At 37.1% G+C, this 19,949-nt stretch overlaps 1 protein-coding gene and 1 long non-coding RNA gene across 3 annotated transcripts in view; one reads left to right on the top strand and one right to left on the bottom strand.

Annotated features, from left to right (window-relative positions):
• Window positions 1–678: 678 nt before the first annotated feature.
• Window positions 679–19,209, bottom strand: LOC120399642. The gene is made up of 4 exons (XR_005595267.1): window positions 18,949–19,209; window positions 8,225–8,362; window positions 5,847–5,906; window positions 679–1,495 (listed from the first exon to the last, which is right to left on the bottom strand). It is a non-coding gene; the product is annotated as an uncharacterized LOC120399642 (long non-coding RNA).
• Window positions 19,210–19,607: 398 nt separating this feature from the next.
• MEOX2 (mesenchyme homeobox 2) overlaps window positions 19,608–19,949 on the top strand; it is a 76,021-nt gene continuing 75,679 nt past the window's right edge. The window contains exon 1 of one of the 2 annotated variants that reach the window (XM_039528094.1): window positions 19,608–19,673. The gene's annotated coding sequence lies outside the window, so the exon portion shown is untranslated. Of the gene's footprint in view, window positions 19,674–19,841; window positions 19,945–19,949 lie in introns of those variants that run through there. The other variant, XM_039528091.1, reaches the window with a different exon arrangement.

The raw sequence follows: 19,949 nt of genomic DNA, 5'->3' as shown, positions 1-19,949 counted from the left end.
GCCATATTCAATCAACTTTAGGTGCCACAATTTTTTGTTATCCACCTTAAAACAAAAAATAGACAACTTGCAACCTAATACTTCTATTTCTGGTGTTGAGGGATGTTGATTTTTATTTTATTTTCTAAATGCTGCCACTCACATTTTTGCTCATTGTTCTGTTACTCTTGGATCAGAAAGAGATAAAGAATGAAATAAAAAAACTCTGAAAATGATCCTTTTCCTATAGACTCTTCACCCCCTCTCGCTCTCTTGACTTTTCCCCCTTTGGGTGCATAGTGGAAAAGTCATTACTTGCGTGTGGAGGAAAAAGCATTTAATGAATCACAAAATCATTCAATTATTCTTAAAAACACTTCACATCACACATCTTTTTCCAAGTAAAGTGTGCATTTTTCACATTTAAATGGTGCATAACTAACTTACACAATGAGTCCCTAGAGTTAGAGACATTTTTACAGAAGGGTTCCAGAAGTATACACAGCATTTTGATAGATGTCAGCATTAAAGACCCTATATTTAAGATGCAGAGTTTCCTTCTCTCTCTTCGCTGTCTTTCAACAATATTTACACAAAAGTGTTGTAGTGAAACTACCTAGCTTGTACCATAGTTGGATTCACGTGCTTTGCTTAGCTCAGAGTGCTGCATTACCATATGATAAATTTCTAGTGGTCCTTAGCAGCTGATGTGGTAGCCATAGTATTTAGAATTTTTGTAATGAAATATCTATTTGTGGAAGACTGTAGGACTAGAAGTGAGAGACTTCCTCTACAAGTCAAATTATTCTCGGTTGTTTGTTTGGTCTCATTCTATTCTCATATCAACTATTCACAAGTTTAATTCCACTGATTCTATAGGAATTATTCTGGGTTTATGCACAGTGTAACTGAGAACAAAATCCGTTCTAATCTGTTTTTATTTTCTGGTACTCTTCTGCCCTTTTTTTACTCTCTTCCCCCACCCTCGAGTTTTTGTATGGACTTCAGCTGAAAAATCTCACTTTCTGAATGTTACGAAAATGTGTGCTCTGGGCACAGCAGGGCCAGGTGAAATTCAAGGAGTTTGAGAATTTTGCAAAATTCTCAAACTATTGGGTTTGCAAAATTAGTATGAGGGCCAAATCCTCAGCTGGTATAACTGGGCAAAGCTCCATTCACTTCAATGGTGCTATGCTGATTTACACCAGCTGAGGATCTGGCCTTGCAGCTGGTGTAAATCCCTGTGACTTAAACACACATTTTTTTCTTGGAGATTCAGCTTTTAAACAATCCTTGTTTTACTAGCAGATTGGAATTATTGGACTATAATAGGGATAGCAGAAAACTGCTACCCTCAGAAAAGGTAGACTGCCATAGTGAGTGCTTCATGTATGGTATGTTTAGATGAGATACATTTTCTCTTTCCCTTGTACCATTTTTTTTCAGTCTTTCCTATCCAAAATGTGATTTCAGAAACTTTCATGGTTGCAGTCAAGCTTTCAGACTCATGGTTTTCCTGAAGGTACAAAAATTGGGCAAAATAAATTACCTATCCCTATAATACTCTGTTTCAGTTAAACAGTACAGTGTGTATTAGTGCATAATTTTCTATTTCCTTTCATTTCTCTGGAGTCCAGAGGGTGTTTTAAATTTACTTAGCTGTAAAATTTATAATATTTCACATCACAAGACAAGTCTTTTAAATTCACTCGCATATCACTAGTCTGTAATACTTACTAATGCTAGATGGCATGATGAGACATACGTTCAAACTGTATTAGTTCCCATAGTACAGGAAAAATCCTGGTCATATGCAAGGTGACATTAAAGAGAGACCCCCTTTATGCAGCAAAACCAGGCCCCGCATGCAGTTGATTGATCCTGAACTGGTTGAGTCTGCCCTAGAAGGCAGAAAAGGAGGTCTGCAATTGAAGTCATCATGGATTAGAAGGCCAGAAGGGACCACTGTGATCCTCTAGTCTGTCCTCCTGTGTAACACAGGCCAAAGGACTTCCCTGAATTAGTTTCTCTCTGAACTAGAGAATATTTTAGAGACAGCATCTAATCTCAATATAAAATGTTCCAGTGATGAAGACTCCACCACAGCTCTTAGTAAGACATTACAATGGTTAATTACCCTCACTTAAAAAAAAAAGCACCTTATTTCTTTTCTAGTCTGAATTCTGAATGCATCTAGCTTCAACTTCCAGCCATTGCATCTTGTTATGCTTTGTCTGCTACACTGAAGTGCCTTCTACTATCACACATCTATTCCCTGTGTAGGTACTTCTAGAGAGTGATCAAATCACCCCTTAACCTTTTCTTTAATAAATTGAATGGATTGAACTCCTTGAGTCTATCACTATAAAGCATGTTTTCTAATCCTTTAGTCATTTCATCACTCTTCTCTGAACCCTCTCCAATTTACTTCAATTCTGGACACCAGAACTGGACATATTATTCCAGTAGCAGCTATGCCAGTGCCAAGTAGAGAGGTAATACGACCTGCCTACTACTTGATATTCCCATTTATACATCCAAGGATCACATTAGCCCTTTTGGCTGTAGTGTCGCACTAGGCACTCATGTTCAGCTCACCATCCACCATGATCATTTAATTTTTTATTTTTTTTAATTTTCTGAGTCCCTGCTTCCCAGGATAGCATCTCCGTCCTGTAAGGATGTCTGGCCTACATTTTTGTTACTAGAGGCATGACTTTACATTTAGCCAGATTGAAATGCATATTGTTTTGCATGTGCCCAGTTTACCAAGCAAACCAGATTGCTCTGTATCAGTGACCCGTCCTGTTAATTTTTTACCACTTTCCCCAATGTTTGTGTTATCTGTAATTATTTTATTTTCTTCCAGACCACTGATGAAAATGTTAAATGGAGCAGGGCAAGGACCTAGATCATTTGCTTCAGAGCTGTCAGTGACTCAGAAATTACTATGGCCATTTTGGAGTGTCCTACTTCCCCTCCTCCCCTTTTGCCTCCGTGATCCTTCCTAAATAGGTTCTAGCCATTGATTCTGTATTCCAGTTATGCAAATCTTCACAACAGGTTTGAGTAATATCACCTACGTAGAATTTGTGCTCATAAATGGTTGATTCCTTGCCTCTTATTTATTACATTCCTAGCATAGGTGTAAAGACAATTAAATAATTTCTTTTCATGCTCCTTGGTGCTTTGGTTAATTTTGTTCTTTACCTTGACTTTGTTGTCAATGAGTGATAATTTGTTGCCCCTTTCATCCTCACTTTTTTTGTTGGTTTTATGTCAGTGAAGCTAGGACAATTTACATTAGCTCAGGATCAGTCTTGGCATCTTTCTCTTTATTTTAATAGGATCTGGATTCGGCCCTAGACATGCAAGTACGTCTTCTTATTGACCTTTAAAGTAAAATGTATAGATCCTTGGATTCATGTGTACAGCATGAGAATATTAAAATATATAAACAGTATTCAGATTTACTGTAATACATTAATGCATTTGCATTTACAGTAGTTAAAATATTTCACAGCAAAATCAGTGAAATCATTAGGGCCAGGATTTGACCTCAAGTATGTTCAAATCTTCAGACATCCAGCAGCTTCTCTGACAAAAGCAAGTCCAATATAGTGACTTCACTCCACACGAGACTCACTAAAAAATTCAGTTCCTGGGCCATGACTCCAAGTTATCCACCCCCTGCATTTAATCATGTCTTTGGAGAGACAGTGAACAGCTGAAAAACTGACTTGAACAAAGGTATTTCACTTAGTGTATTATTTTATATCAATTTTTGTTACAATACTTGACAGAAAATAATCCCTAAATATGGTTTGAAACAGAAAAATATTGAACAAATATTTATTTGCAAGCAAATCATTCCTAATTAGGGCTGTCAAATGATTAAAAAAATTAATCATGATTAATTGCACTGTTAGTAATAGAATACCATTTAAATATTTTTGGATGTTTTATACATTTTCAAATATTGATTTCAATTACAACACAGAACACAGTGCTCACTTTATATTTGTTTTATTACAAATATTTGTGCTGTAAAAAAATTAGTATTTTTCAATTCAACTCAGACAAGTACTGTCATGCAATTTCTTTAACATGAAAGTTGAACTTTGCAGGATATAATGCTGCCTGCTTCTTGTTTACAATGTCACCTGAACTTGAGAACAGGCATTCACATGGCACCATTGTAGCCGGCGTTGCAATATATTTACGTGACAGATGTGCTAAGGAGTCATATGTCCCTTCATGCATCAACTACCATTCCAGAGGACATATGTCCATGCTCATGATGGGGTCTGCTCAATTATGATCCAAAGCAGTGCAGACCAATGCATGTTCACTTTCATCACCTGAGTCACCTGAGTAGAAGTTTGGTTTTCTTTTTTGGTGGTTTGTAGTTTCCGCATCGGAGTGTAGCTCTTTTAAGACTTCTGAAAGCATCCTCCACACCTCATCCCTCTCAGATTTTGGAAGACAGTTCAGATTCTTAAACCTTGGGTCGAGTGCTGTAGCTATCTTTAGAAATCTCACATTGGTACCTTCTTTGCGTTTTGTCAAATCTGCAGTGAAAGTGTTCTTAAAATGAAAAGCATGTGCTGGGTCATCATCCAAGACTGGTATAATATGAAATACATGACAGAATGCGGGTAAAATAGAGCCAGGGACATACAATTCTCCCCCAAGCAGTTCAGTCAAAATTTAACTAACGTGTTGTTTTTTTTAACGAGCGTGTCCTCTGGAATTGTGACCGAAGTATGAAGGGGTATACAAATGTTTAGCATATCTGGCACATAAATACCTTGCAATGCCTGCTACAAAAGTGCCATACGAATACCTGTTCTCACTTTCAGGTGACATTGTAAATAAGAAGCAGGCAGCATTATCTGCTGCAAATGTAAACAAGCTTTTTTTGTCCTAGCGATTGGCTGAAAAAGAAGTAGGACTTAGTGGACTTGTAGGCTCTAAAGTTTTTTTTGTTACATAACTACACAAAAACAAAACCATGTAAATATACATTTGTAAGTTGCACTTTCACGATAAAGAGAATGCATTACGGTACTTATACAAGGTGAATTGAAAAATACGATTTCTTTTGTTTACCATTTTTACAATGCAAATATTTGTAATAAAAATAATATAAAGTGAGCACTGTACACTTTGTATTCTGTGTTGTAATTGAAACAATATATATTAGAAAATGTAGAAAAACATCCAAAATATTTAATAAATTTCAATTGGTATTATATTGTTTAACATTGTGATTAAAACTGTGATTAAAAATTTAATTGCAATTAATCACAATTCATTTTTTAGTTAATCGCGTGAGTTAACTGCAATTAATCGACAGCCCTATTCTTAATATAATCTGAACTGAATGTTTTGGGGTACGTGAGTATGTTTACCATCTTTATGTACAGTCACATTATAAAATGCATAATGAAAGAGAAAGGACTTTACAGGACAGAGGGTAAAAATATATTTTGACTAAAAGCTCATTGTGGTGGAACTGTCTTACTGTACACACACATAGCACAATTTCAATACTACTGAAATACTACAAATAATAAATATTAAATCTCTAACACTAAAATAAATTAATAAGAATACAGGTGTTAATCTTCCACTGTATGGTATATTGCCCACTTATACTGATCCTATGCCAACAACCTTTTTTTTTTTTTGGTAATAATCAATTGTGAATAAAGCCAGAGGTATGTGTGACACTTTTGAAAGGGAGTAAAGACATGTTGAGACATTAATGAATTATCAATATATTTGGCTTTAAAATGATAAAGTGAGAGGGAGCCTGAGTGGACAGGAACTAGTTGCATTTTGTAAGCAGAAACGTTTCCTACCATTTAATGTGCATGAAATACATTGGTTGCATTTCTTATTGGGTCCTGGGATTACTCAAACTGAAAGAGAGATGGAAAAATCAGCATAATGATGCCTAAATGTAAACAGCAAAAACACTTACAGAGAACATTCATACTACTCGGAACACTTTGAGAAACCCAGGATTGAATGGACATGGGCCCACATCCACAGAGGGATTTAGACACCTAAATCTGAAATTTAGGTGCCTGTGTTCCAGTTTTAGGCACCACTGTGATCCACAAAACCCCCACTAAGCTACCACCTAACCCTGTAGGTGCCTAAACTCACTCAGTGTTTAAATTTCAATGGTAAGGGTTCCCAAAGCACCTAACTTTCTGCCTCTGGGCATGTGCACTAGTGCCTCACCCTAGGATGATCAGGGGAATGGAGGGTCTTATGAGAGGAGACTGGAAGATCTTGCTTTGTTTAGTCTAGCTGAGAGGGGATATGATTGCTCTCTATAAATACATTAGGGGGGTGAATACCAGGGAGGGTGAAGAGCTATTTAAGCTCAAGAATAGTGTTGACCCAAGAACAAATGAATATCAACTGGCCATGAACAAATTCAGGCTGGAAATTAGAAGGTTTCTAATCATCAGAGGGGTGTGGTTCTGGAATAGCCTCCCAGTGGGAGCTGTGGGGGTAAACAACTTAATTAGTTTTAAGAGCGCTGGAAAAAAATTGGAGTGCAACTGTATAACGGTTGTTTGTGATGGGAGGGCTCAGCAGCCGTGGGGCTCACTTCTGGCCTATATCCTGGGTTCCTAAAGCTCATGCTTCAGAGTTTCAGCCAGGCACCAGGAGGGAAGGGTTTTCGGGAAGGGTTTTCTATCTCTTTCCTCTGATGTATCAGGACATGACTACAGTTGGAGATGGGATATTGGGGGTGGAGTGGGCCACGGCTCTGAAGTGGCATTGAGTATTCTCTTGGCTGGCTAGTTCTTGCCAACATGTTTAGTGTCTAACTGATCGCCCTATGTGGAGTCAGGCAGGACTTTTCCCCCCAGGTCAGATTGGCAGTGACCCTGGGAGGGGTTCTTGCCTTCCTTTATAGGGTGTGGGTTTGAGTCACTTGCCAGGATTATCTGGGTGTCTCTCACTTAATCAGTTCCCTGCCATTGCGGGGGCCTGGGGCACTGGTACACCTCAGTCCCTCCTCTTCTGTGCCCGTGGCACATAATAGTCTAGTCTCCTGTAGATGGGAATACTTTGGTCTCATTTGGATTGTAAGGTTAGTGTACAGGTGCGAGGTGGCTTTGATAGCCTGTGCAATCTGGGAGGATGGAGACTGCCTGATGGGCAGAAAAGATTTGAACAGTGGTCTCCTACCTATCGAGTGTGGTCCCTAACGCCCATGCTATGAATCATTCTCTCTCTTGCTCAATGATTTAATTAAGTATTTATACAGAGTTAAACAGCTTAAACAAGAAAGACTGAGGGAAACCCATATCAGAATATCCCAATATCTCCTGAGAGATGGGAAGAAGGGATTTGAACAGAGGTCTCCTAGCAAGCAGTGGCGGGAACTGAACCCAGGTCTCCCATATTCAAGTGCTCTAGCCACTGGTCTTAATCATTATAAGGTAGGCACCACCTAGGGTGACCAGACAGCAAGTGTGAACAATCAGGACAGGGGGTGGGGGATAATAGGAGCCTATGTAAGAAAAAGACCCAAAAATCAGGACTGTCCCTATAAAATTGGGACATCTGGTCACCCTAGCACCACCACCAGCCCCCTCCCCCCCCCTTTTTTTGTGTGAGCTGAGATGAGGCGAGGCAGGCACATAACACATTATTGCAAGAAACAGCTTAGGCATCTAAGCTGTCTGACTCCAAGAATAAGGTGCCTAACTCCATGAGAGGGATGGGGCTTAGGACCCATCCCACTCGTTATTTGCCATTGGTTAGCCATAGGCAGGCAGCCACCTAGCATGCTGTCTTTTGTGGAGCCTATTCTCAGGCATCTATCTTTCTCCATGCATTATATAGGGAACCTAGGTGCCTAATTCAGGATTTGTGGATCCCAATATTGTTCCAATGATTTTCTAGGGGCGTAAATTTAGCACTGCAGTGCCTAAGTCCCTTTGTGGTTCAGGGCCATGGCTAGTAAAATACCCTCTCACCAGTGAAGACGGTCCTTGAGACATTGACTGAGACATATTGGATCTGTGCTGAACAATTTGGGTATAAATCTTTGTTCTTTCTTTCCTCATGAGCAAACTGAAGGGAAGCAGACTAGGACCCAGAGCCAGCAAAGGACTGAACTACATAAGTTAAAAATGTTCTCAAGTCTTTTTCTGGCTCTAGGCCTTTATCACTACACATTAAGTAGAACAAATCGCAGGCCACAAATTACCTCTCTTGAGAATAATATAGAAAGACTCTTGGCCAGTTCCAATGGCTGACAGATGCAGGAGCGGTGCAGAATGAGGTTGTGGAGTGGCGTCTTTAGGTATACGAGATGAAGATCTCTTGTGATGTGTGTTGATAAGCACTATGACAATGGAGAATTTGGAGAGAAAAATCAGATGCAATCCTAAAAATTAACCTGATCATCTCCTAGCACTGAAAGGTGGACATAGTTGCTTTTGTTCCTAGAAACCTTGGTGATTAAAAAAAAAAAAGCTTTGTTTATTTTTGGAAAGGGGCTGTGGAATGTCTATATGGAGAGCAGTGAACAAAGCCAGTGCACATTTATAGAAGCCATGTCTGATATAAGGAGGGAGACTTTCTAAAAGCAGCAAGGAAAAAGCAAGATATTCAGTATCAGGAGAATAAAATCCTTCTTTTTTCGAGCCTCTCCCCTCTCATGCAAGCCAAGATCTAGTGTTTCCAAAAAAAATATTTTGATAATTCTCACCAAAGCTGCAATATCTAGCCAGAAAAAAAGTAAAGATCCTGCACCGGAAAATACCTTCTAGGACAGAGAATTCTTGGGGTCAGGGTGGAAACAAACAAATTAAAAACCCCAAATCTCTGAAAACGGTAAAGCTAATGGTGACTGAACCCTTTCAAGTCACTCTTTGAAACCTTGGCAACAATCCACACTTTTTGCTAACTCTTTGTTTTCAATCAGAAAGTCTGGAAAATGTTGCTGTAATGTGAATAATAATAATAATAATATTTACAGTACCTGTAATGGGGAAACTACTAGCTCACCATATGATATACTAACCCTTTCATGCAAGCTATTTGTGTTTTGAATGTGGCCACTTGATGACAATTCTTCAAACTCAAATAGTTTATATGATTTTTATTTAGTCTAAGATTTTTTTCCTCCAGTATACATCAACATACACACATTGCGAGAACTAGAGAGAAAATTCGACCCTCCAATAATCTTTATAGGTCAACTGTTCCCTTAATAATCCCTCATTCTATAAACACCTAAACAAGAGGACTAGAGAAAAATTACTGGAAATACTAACAGACCCAATACCTTTGAAGATGTTGCTGAGCTGGTTCAATAACAATGGTTAACTAGTTATATAGGAAACCTGGGAATCATGAATAGAATTAGTTCCTCTAAAGTTGAAATTTTACCCTTTCCTTTCTTCCCCACCTTCAACCTAAGAGTAAAATGTCCCCCACAAATCTGCTTTGCATGGTAGACCTTGTTTCTGATATTCCATTCTCCCTTCTGTATGTGTGTGGAACTCCCTTTGATACCAAAGAGATATTGGCACATCATGCTCTCTTGGTAGACACTTCAGAAATATTGCTAGATTAAATAGCCAGAGACAGCAGCATTTGAGTTGTGATCCACCAAACAGATCTGAGAGAAGCATATTGGATAGACTTTCAAGATACGTGGTGCTATAATGCGGGATGAGGACTTTTCAATTCTAATCCACCCATTCCGGATGAGAGAGACTGAGCTAATACCCTCGTGTATGGTGCATTGCATCTAGCTACGGAAGTAGTGTTAGGGTGGAATTTATGGACTCTAAATTGTTAGCCAGGAAATGTTTGCTAGCTTTACACAATAAATGACTGTGAAAGCATATCCCTGAGTTTAATGTGATATGGCTATTTCCTTACATTTGGTATGAAGTATTATGAATACCAATAAAGGAAACTTTAAAAAAAATATAAAACAAACAAACAATGCAGGTTCATATTTATGGGACCTAGTCTGGAAAGGTTTGGTTGACTACAGATTGTACAGGGTAAATTTATTGCACTCACCTCTGGATCCATGCCATGCCTCACATATCAGAAATGAGATGTATGACTTATTTTTAGAACCAAATACTCTCAACATCAAGGTATATTTTAAAAAAAGAATCTTGTTACCATAGCTGCAGTGTGTCATATACAATGAAGGACTCTACATGCATAAGAGAAGGCTAGATCTAAACCCCTGAAAACGAGTGCCAAACTCGACATTTAGCAGGTTAAAATGTCAAACAGTTTTGAACTTCTCTTTGTTACAGTCTGGAATCTTGGAAGTTTGTTGCACCTTATCTGTAATCTTTTATCTTCGACAGTTCAGTGCTATGCTAGGGACCAGTGTACAGTTTTACAGGATGTTACATTAGATAATTTGGATAATGCTTCACAGAGTAAGTGAGAGTTGCTTTTCCTGGGTAACCTGTATACTTACTCTGTGCTTACTCTGACAGTTCCCATACTTGAAGGTACAGAGTAACATTTTTAATTTCAGAAGGTTTGTTTTCTGCTGCACAGTGTGCCTATGTAACAACTCATTACTATTAAGAAGAGAATAGACCCAACATAGTTTGTTTTAATCATACAATAGGTTTTTTAAGAGAGTGAGATGCTGGCATATTTTTTGTATGTGTGAACACTTGTGTGTGTGTGTGTGTGATTTTATATATACAATTTAACAATGTGATTTTCAAAGATTAATTAGGCATTTGCATTTTCTATAAATAGAAATCAGTAGCATACATGGATACTCCCTTTCCGTAATGCTTTTCTCTATAGGGTCATAGAATTGAGTTGATTAATAAAGGTAAATTTAAAGAAAATGCCAAAATTAGAGATCTGATCCTGCAAACCTTTGCACGTCCATAAATCTGATATCAGCAATAAGACCTCACTGGGATTTTGTGGTGTGCAGGAAATTCAGGATCACTTCTTTAATGTATTAATAAAAGCAGCTTAGCTGCTGGACTTTTTATTAACATTTTCATGTTAAAATGCAGTTTTCAGTATGTGTCTTCAAATCACTCTGAAATAGTAATTATGTTTAATTGATTTTTTTTAAATTTCTATTACACTTTAACTATGGGGCTGACACTTTAAAGGGCTGAGGGTCTCCTGTGAAATGAATGTGAGTAGAAAGGGCTCAGCACTTTGCAGGGTCAAGTTTAAGACATTTTATAATAGAAGACATTTCAGGGCTGAATTATTTTAGATTTTACTCATAGTATACAGTAGGCTAGTAATGGAGATTTAGTAGAATTTTGAGAATAAGTAATTCTAGGACACTGTAGGATCCAAAGAACTTAACCCAATGAAGGATTAGCAAATATACAGCGCAAATTTTATCTGAAAAGTTTTGGTGACAGCAAAAATTATTTGTACACCTGGGAGTTTGTATAAGAATAATGCATCCAATTATTGGACATTTTAATTCAAATTCTTGTTTCAAATTAAGAGGTTAGATAAACAAGATTTTACTGTAAATAATAATTTACCACCATATTGCAGCCAGTTCCTGCTGCTTATAACAAGTTTGTTGGTGGGGAAATCCCAAATGCCCTCAAAGCAATTTACTTGACCGGTGTGCTATATTACTTTTATAGAAAGAGCTGCAGTATTTGGTGACATGAAGCAAATGCCACAGCATTCAGTACAACATAGCCAAAATGCTGGTGTTTCTCATGCCTTTTCCTTTCATTAGAGGCATGTTATGCACCACCAGATGCTGCAATCTAGATTTAGGGGCATATACTAATCTTGCACAAACAGGAGTTGCATATGTTATGAGTTAGTTCCTTTTTGTTGTTCTCTCTTGCACATGGCATTTTGAAACAGTTAAATACATGGAAAATATTTTTAGTTTGCTGTATTTTAGTAGCTTATATTGAAATATCCTCTGATTACTTATTAATGAGAAATTAAATCTGTTATATATGTGCTACAACAATATGTATGAATGACCCCATGGACACACAGTGCTCAAGGGAATTGCACAAATCTGGACAATGTCCCTAAGTGTTGGGTTTTGCATTTGAGTCCCAAAGTATCTGAAATTTGTGTAGAATCATGTTATTTGTATTACAGTTGTGCCTAAAGGCCCCAGATAGGATCATTATGCCCTGATGCTGGCACTGTACATATATGTACATCAGCATATATAAACAATGCCTGACCCAAATAGCTTACATAAACCAGAGTCATGCCTGTTGATGTTCCCTCTGAGGATGTCCAAGTGCACTGACTATTAAAGCAAAAGAAGTGACACAGATATCATAGTGTGTCCATTTCAGGTGCTAGTAGAGTATATGCATTACTATCTATTCAAAGTTTTGAGTGAACAATAGTCTATTTAGGGACAATGTGGGAATAATCTAAAAAATACATTTCTGGAGGATATAGGTACTCCTCCAAAGGATCAACAAATTTAGGACTCAAGTCAAGACACAAAAGCACATGCCTAACTTAAATATAAGAACGGCCATACTGGGTCACACCAAAGGTCCATCTAGCCCAGTATCCTGTCTTCTGACCGTGGCCAATGCCAGGTGCACCAGAGGGAATGAACAGAACAGGTAATCATCAAGTGATCCATTCCTTGTTGCCCATTCCCAGCTTCTAGCAAACAGAGGCTAGGGACACCATCCCTGCCCATCCTGGGCATTAATTTATCTGGGTTTTTTTTTAAAAAAACGATTTATAGTATTGACCTTCACAACATCCTCTGGCAAGGAGTTCCACGGGTTGACTGTGCGTTGTGTGAAAAAAAAATCCTTCCTTTTGTTTTAAAACTGCTGCCTATTAATTTCCTTTGGTGACTCCTAGTTTTGTGTTATGAGAAGGATTAAATAACATGTCCTTATTTACTTTCTCCACACCAGTCATGATTTTATAGACCTCAATCTTATCCCCCCTTAGTCGTCTCTTTTCCTAGCTCAAAAGTCCCAGTCTTATTAATCTCTCCTAATATGGCAGCCTTTCCATACCACTAATCATTTTTGTTGCCCTTTTCTGAACCTTTTCCAATTCCAATATATCTTTTTTTTTTGAGATGGGACGACCACATCTGCACACAATGTTCAAGATGTGGGCATACCATGGATTTATACAGAAGCAATATTTTCTATCTTTTTATCTATTTCTTTCTTAATGATTCCCAACATTCTGTTTGCTTTTTTGACTGTCGCTGCACATTGAGTGGATGTTTTCAGAGAACTATCCAAAATGACTCCAAGATTTCTTTCTTGAGTGGTAATAGCTAACTTAGACCCCATCATTTTATATGTATAGTTGGGATTACATTTTCCAATGTGCATTACTTTACATTTATCAACACTTAATTTTATCTGCCGTTTTGTTGCCCAGTCACCCAGTTTTGAGACATCCTTTTCTAGCTTTTTGCAGTCTGCCTGGGACTTAACTATCTTGAGTAGTTTTGTATCATCTGCAAATTTTGCCACCTCACTCTTTACCCCTTTTTCTAGCTCATTTATAAATATGTTTAACAGTACTGGTTCCAGTACAGACCCCAGGGGAAACCTGTATTTACCTCTCTCCATTCTGAAAACTGACCACTTATTCCTACCCTTTGTTTCCTATCTTTTAAACAGTTTCCAATCCATAAGAAGACCTTCCCTCTTATCCATGACAGCTTACTTTGCTTAAGAGCCTTTGGTGAGGGACCTCCTCAAAGGCTTTCTGAAAATCTAAATACACTATATTCACTGGATCCTCCTTGTCCACATGCTTGTCCACCCCCTCAAAGAATTCTAATAGATTGGTGAGGCATGATTTCCCTTTACAAAAACCATGTTGACTCTTCTCCAACAAATTACATTCATCCATGTGTCTGACAATTTTGTTCTTTACTATAGTTTCAACCAGTTTGCCCAGTACTGAAGTCAGAACTTACAAAGACTAGTAGTCTATTTGGTTCCAATGGGACACCTCATGTGCTTAAAGAGCTTTGCTGCATCAGAACCTCCAAAATGCAGAGATGATTTAGAATTCTGGCATTTGCAGATTGAGCTCTTTTTGCACACCTCATATTAGATGTCCTAGAAACAGAAGAAAGTTCTGCCATGCATTTCTTAGGGAAATGGCATCCAGCTCTAACTTTTTACCTTAGCAAACCATCACCAGAGTATCTAAAAATAACATTAAAAAAAGTAATGTAATGTAATTAAGCTCATGTTATTGGTTCCCAAGTTAATGAGACTATGAACAATTAGTGCTCAAGGCAATAAGAATCTTGCATGCAGTTAGGCATAGGCTGTATCTTCAAAAGTTAATGTATATGCTATATGTTTAAACAAACTATTGTTCATAATGTGTTTCCCCCATCCAATGTCTGCAGCTAACATAGAGACATTGGTGTTGGAATAGATGAGGCAAGTATGTGTAAAAACACACATACCCTTGTTCGGAATTTATTCCCTGTAGTGATTATTAGTTAGGTTCCAATCCCACAATTGACTCCACTTAGTAAAAACTCCAGTGGAGCTCCAGGAGGCCCCAGGGATCTGCCCATGCAGAGCAGATTGCAGGATCAGAGCATAAGCTCTTATGGGCCAAAATCTTTGTCCTGTGCTTTTACAGCACCTCGCACAGTGGGGTACTGGTCCATGACTAGGGCTCTTAGATGCTACAGTGATACGAATAATAAAATACCCCTGTGCAGCTAGTGATAATTGTATTTGAAGAGTTCACAATCTAACCAATAGCTGGTAACATTTAGGTATTTTACTTATTTATTCTTGGTCCATATTTCTCCTTTCTCAAACTCCTGCAATTAACAGTGTGAATGAGCAGGAAGACACAAGGTAGGGGCTATAGTACTTCTCTTTAGCCTGTAAGCAATGTATGAGATTAGTGGCATAAGGTCACTCACACATTGCACTGCTAAATTCCCCTAACTGAGAGAAGCAAATTATGAAATGTGCCCCGTCCTTGGTCCCACAATGCCTGAAAAAAAATCAGCTGAACAACAGCACCAGAAACTTTTAAATACTGATAATGTTCCTCTGTAGTTAAGCTTATATATGTAACTTGGGTAAACTGCATATTTTATCCATTAAAGAGATATATATATCTCATGTCAAAATATTTGACATACAAATATTTATCATAACAGCCATCTGTAATTTAGATTTTTGTTAATTTCTTGTGATACAAAATATACACTAAATGCACAATGCAATAAGTACTGGTTCACATACAATGTGTTCAAAATACATTGAGTTATCCACCATGATTCAATATTTTTTTTTAAATGAGGGCTCCAATAAAATGTCTTTTTCAAAAGCTGTAAAAACTGAAATCCCAAACCCAAGCAGACGAATAAAAAAACTGCATAATATACAAAATTACTTTGAGTTCCTCAGTAATATAGTTTCAGCAAAAGCATTAAATGTGTATATACTGTGTCAAAATATGCAGTTATCAAAAATATTGTTTTAATGAATCATTCACTTGCCTATACATGCATATTGAATACATGTCTAAATATTAACAAGGCTGTATAGTATTATACAAACTAAAATACACAAAATTTACAGACCTGAGATGATGCTAAAGAGAAAATCAAGCAGTAAATTGCAATATAATGTATAGATCTGGAAATAAGAGGATATTGTACAAGACAATAATGTTGGCACCAATAAATTATTCACTTAAAAACCAAAAAAAATTAAAATAAAATAAAACTCCCCATCCCTGTTTTTAAAAGAATTAGTTTTGAGGTTTGAACATCCGATGTGTGACAAAAGGTGACGATTTAAACTCCAAAGAAATGACAAACTTCAAAGTGAAGATGGGAAGCCTTATATATCATGAACATGTTTTTAAAAAATAGGAAATGTATTTTAAATAAAAAATAAGATATTTTGCTTTACTGAATGGATTGTCCTGTAATAAACTTTAATGATTTAATACATACTTGTAAATCACTTTCAGTGAGGGCCTTACAGTTTAGCACAACTTTTATGAAAAATGCTAAAGTATTGTCATAGCGTAACAATTTTAATGCTTGGAGATCATGAAAATTAGAACAAAATTCAAGTCTATTTGGAAGATGGATTAGTAAATACAGATCCATGCTCCATGGTTTTATAGATATTCTGTAGAGAGTTTTTGTTTGCTTCCCCCCAAAAAATTGTCTGACAAGCATTATACTATGGCACATGCAAATATTAATGGTAATACATCCCAATAATACTCCCCAAAAATACAATGTTTAGGTTGTGTGTTATGGTTTATGGAGCTGGCATTTTCTTACCAAAAAATTGCTTTTACAATTAGCTACAATGAAAATTTTAAAGCATATTCTAGATTTATGAATGCTAAATGGGATCTTTATCCCCTTTTAACTCTACAAAGGGATTCATTGGTTCTCAGGTCAACAAATTATTCATTTTATGGGCAAAGATTCAGTTATAGGCAACACAGCATCTTTATGTATTAATCAATGGCAATATTACTTCAACCATTATATCTGTTGCTCTTTGTTGCAGGACAGGGATCAATATAAGCAAATAAATATTGCCTCTGGGGGAGTTAAGCAGAATCTCCTCCCTGCCCCCCGAAAATAAACATCTGTTGTGAAACATCTGTATTAGCTGCAATGTTAAAATAATGGTGCCTGGTTTGACCAAGCTACTGTGAAAAAATACATTGATGATCATTAAACATATACAGCACAATAAAAAGTCATTTCACTTTGATAACCCTTGGGTACAATGAAATCTATTACTAAAATAAACAAATAATTCTTAAGCTTTACATTTAGACATTAAGGGTCAGATCCTCAGCCGGTGAAAATTGTCATAGCTGCACTGACTTTAATGAAGCCAGGACAAGTTACACCAAGTGAGGATCTGGCCCTATAATGTTTCCATTTATCTGATTTTACTGTAATACAGATGTATGACTAGACTGCAGCCCCACACAATTGTGTAACTTTCCCAATTAACAGCAGAGCTATCATCATTAAAAAAGTTATCAGTGTAGCCTAAATATTCAGGGAGATAATGGATATAACCTCTGATATGAGAGGCTGAACTGCAGTTCAGAAGTTGATGCAAAAGAAATTTTACATTTGGGTCATTTTTCATATCCTTTTTTTTTTTTTACAATAAATCAAACTAAAATTAAAAAAACAGATGCAAGCATTAACCTACTTTAGAAGAGCATAAATGACATCTAAAATGGTGCTGGGTCCAACTGTTTTATGAGCTAGATGGTTTGCTGTTTTCATATCTCTAAAACATTCTATTTTTTTCCCTGGGCATTAGAAGCTTTGGGCAAATTTGGTTGCACTGACTTAACTCATGATTTTCTCAGATATGTAGATCAGCTAGGTATTATAGAAACTATAACATGGATCCAACCAATAATGTAGAAGTCCAATGACCAGGCACATTTCTTTGCAGAATTACTTCAATAAAAAGTTTTGTATTAGAATTCTCTTCATTTAAAACTATTTTTTCTTAATTAACTGAAACTGGAAGATTGTGCGAGTGACTGTAATAAATCTATACATTATTTATCATATCTGGTAATGCCTTAATTCTTGTAAATTTCAGTAAATGTTGTAAATTACTAATTTGTTTTAAAGTTGGCTACATATGTTTGTGTTTGCTTTCATTGTTTAAAAGTGAAGCATAATGGCCTCGAAAATATTTTATATTTTCATATGGAGCAAGCACATTCTTGTTTGCTGCCATTAAAAACTTGAAAAAATTGCAACACTTTGTTTTAGAACTCATGTTTTGATTAGGAGAGGTAGAACCAGCTAAAGTTTAGTCACCAGTAATCATAATTGATTCTGAAATACAGCAGGAGTAATTGCATGACAACTAAAGAGTTTTCAATTATTCCCTCTTCTTTTCACCTTTGGGATCCTCTTCTTTTACACCCCCCCCCCCATGCTATTTGGCTCTGACTTGTGTTTCTTTTGGAAATTTAATCTTCCTTTTTTCCCCCCCACTTCCTCTCATTGTGCTTCACTTATTTGCTTTTTATTGTAGAGAAATTGTACCAGTGTCCCTCAAACGTCTAGAATTAAAAAAACATTTTTCTTATTGCATTTGATCTGGAACAATAATTTTTCTAACCCCTTTTCAACTGCTTGGATATTTTATGGCTCAAACTGTGTCGGTCTCCCTCTCTGCATTTCTATTTTTTCCCCTCCAAGACTCCTTGTTCCACATTTCCAGAGACTGATTGACAGGAACAGGTTGGTAAGAAACTTCAGGACATGTTAACATCTGACACTGTGGAAGAGAACTCAGCCCAATCACTGGCCACGTAAAGGGAAGTTGCACCTATTAGAAATGAAAGGAACTGTGCTTAATCGTTATTTACAAGTTACCTGAAACAAAACTCATCTATCCTCAGCTGTTTATTTCAGGAGAGACCGTTTTAATGTAAAAAACAAAAACTGCCTCTGCGGTTTTTTGTTTTTATCAATAAAGTGCCTATTCTAGCAACTTGGATTTATCTCGCAAAACAACCTAAAACTCAAAGCACAGTACTTTGTAAATAGACTCATTAAATAATAACTGAGATATCTGAGGATATTCCTTATGGACAACACGTCTGTTTTCCCAGCACTGGGAACTAACAAAACAAATAATAGTGCAGCCATTGCATTTTCTTTGTACTCTTCCTTTAATATTAGCGCACACATTGAAACGATAAGCACAATGAAGAGCACAAAATCCTTCATCGGTGTGGTAACTGTGTATTTTTTTTTCTGAAGAAATAGCAAGTTTTGGAAAGTCACAGCCACAGCAACGCTCACGTTCTGGACACCACACGTTTAAAACACGTTTCTTTGTTACAGAGAAAACTGACTTAAGAACAATTTTTTAAAACATCAGATTTTTAAAAAGGGGGAGGGGAAAATCTTACCGTTTAAAGACTGCTGCAGGTTCCAGCTCACTCTGAAACTGCAGGGAAAAGTGGAGCAGCTGCTGAACAAAAGTTTTAGGTTTTTTTTTAAGAAAGTCTGCAAAACTAATTTCCCACAAAATAGGGCTCAATTTCCGTTTAAGAAACTAGGTCTTGCAAATCTCATTCAATTCCTGATTTTTTCCAATAGCAATTGACATTCATTTTATCTTTCACACATGGACCTAAGAATTTAGACTTAAATTGCAGGAACCAAATGGTCTCGGAATTTAGGGGGGGAAGAACGAGGGTTTAAGAAAGGGAAATATTTATGGTACCGATCATCACTTGATTGTTGATCAATAACACTTTAATTTAAACCAACTGACTGTCATGTTTGCTGTCACCATTAATTCCATGAGCCATTTCAAAAGCATATTTAAAATTTTCCAGACACCTGAGACAATGAAAACAACAACCAAGTGAAACAAAACAAACTTCCAGATGCAGAGACTAGAAAGTGGTTTGAGATCCTGTTTTGAAATGGCAGAAAGCAGGGAACTGTTGTCTTTCATTGACCTGTTTCTGCAGCTCATTAACTGCCGGTCATTTCATTTTAAAACAAACGCCCTAACCTTTCAGATCTCGTTGCACCAAGCGCAAGTGCAGAAGTATCTGTGCTTAATACTTTTAATATTTTAAGACATCATATTTGCAGCTGAAGATGCGCCATGTGAGCGGAAGAAGTGAGTGACACGTCTCTTGCTGTAATTTATTAATCAGAGGGAATTGAAGTGCCAGCAGCCAGTGTGGTTATTTGCAGCAGTTTCATTTTATCAATGATAACCCGGCTGCTATTCCCATCTGCGCTTAGTTCCTTGCGGGGGACTGATCATTGCTCTAGTGCCGAAACAAGATACTTTCTGGTCGTTTTAGGGGGAAAAAAATCCTGTTTACAGAGGAACTTCCAAAGGAAATCAAGGGGGACGTTTGTTGACAGTACACCTGGGACTGCAGGTGAG

This window comes from Mauremys reevesii, linkage group 2 (genome assembly GCF_016161935.1).
Source record: "Mauremys reevesii isolate NIE-2019 linkage group 2, ASM1616193v1, whole genome shotgun sequence".
NCBI classification, from domain to species: Eukaryota; Metazoa; Chordata; order Testudines; family Geoemydidae; genus Mauremys; species Mauremys reevesii.
Note: the sequence above shows the minus strand (reverse complement) of the source record. Positions and strands in the feature narration are given on the sequence as shown.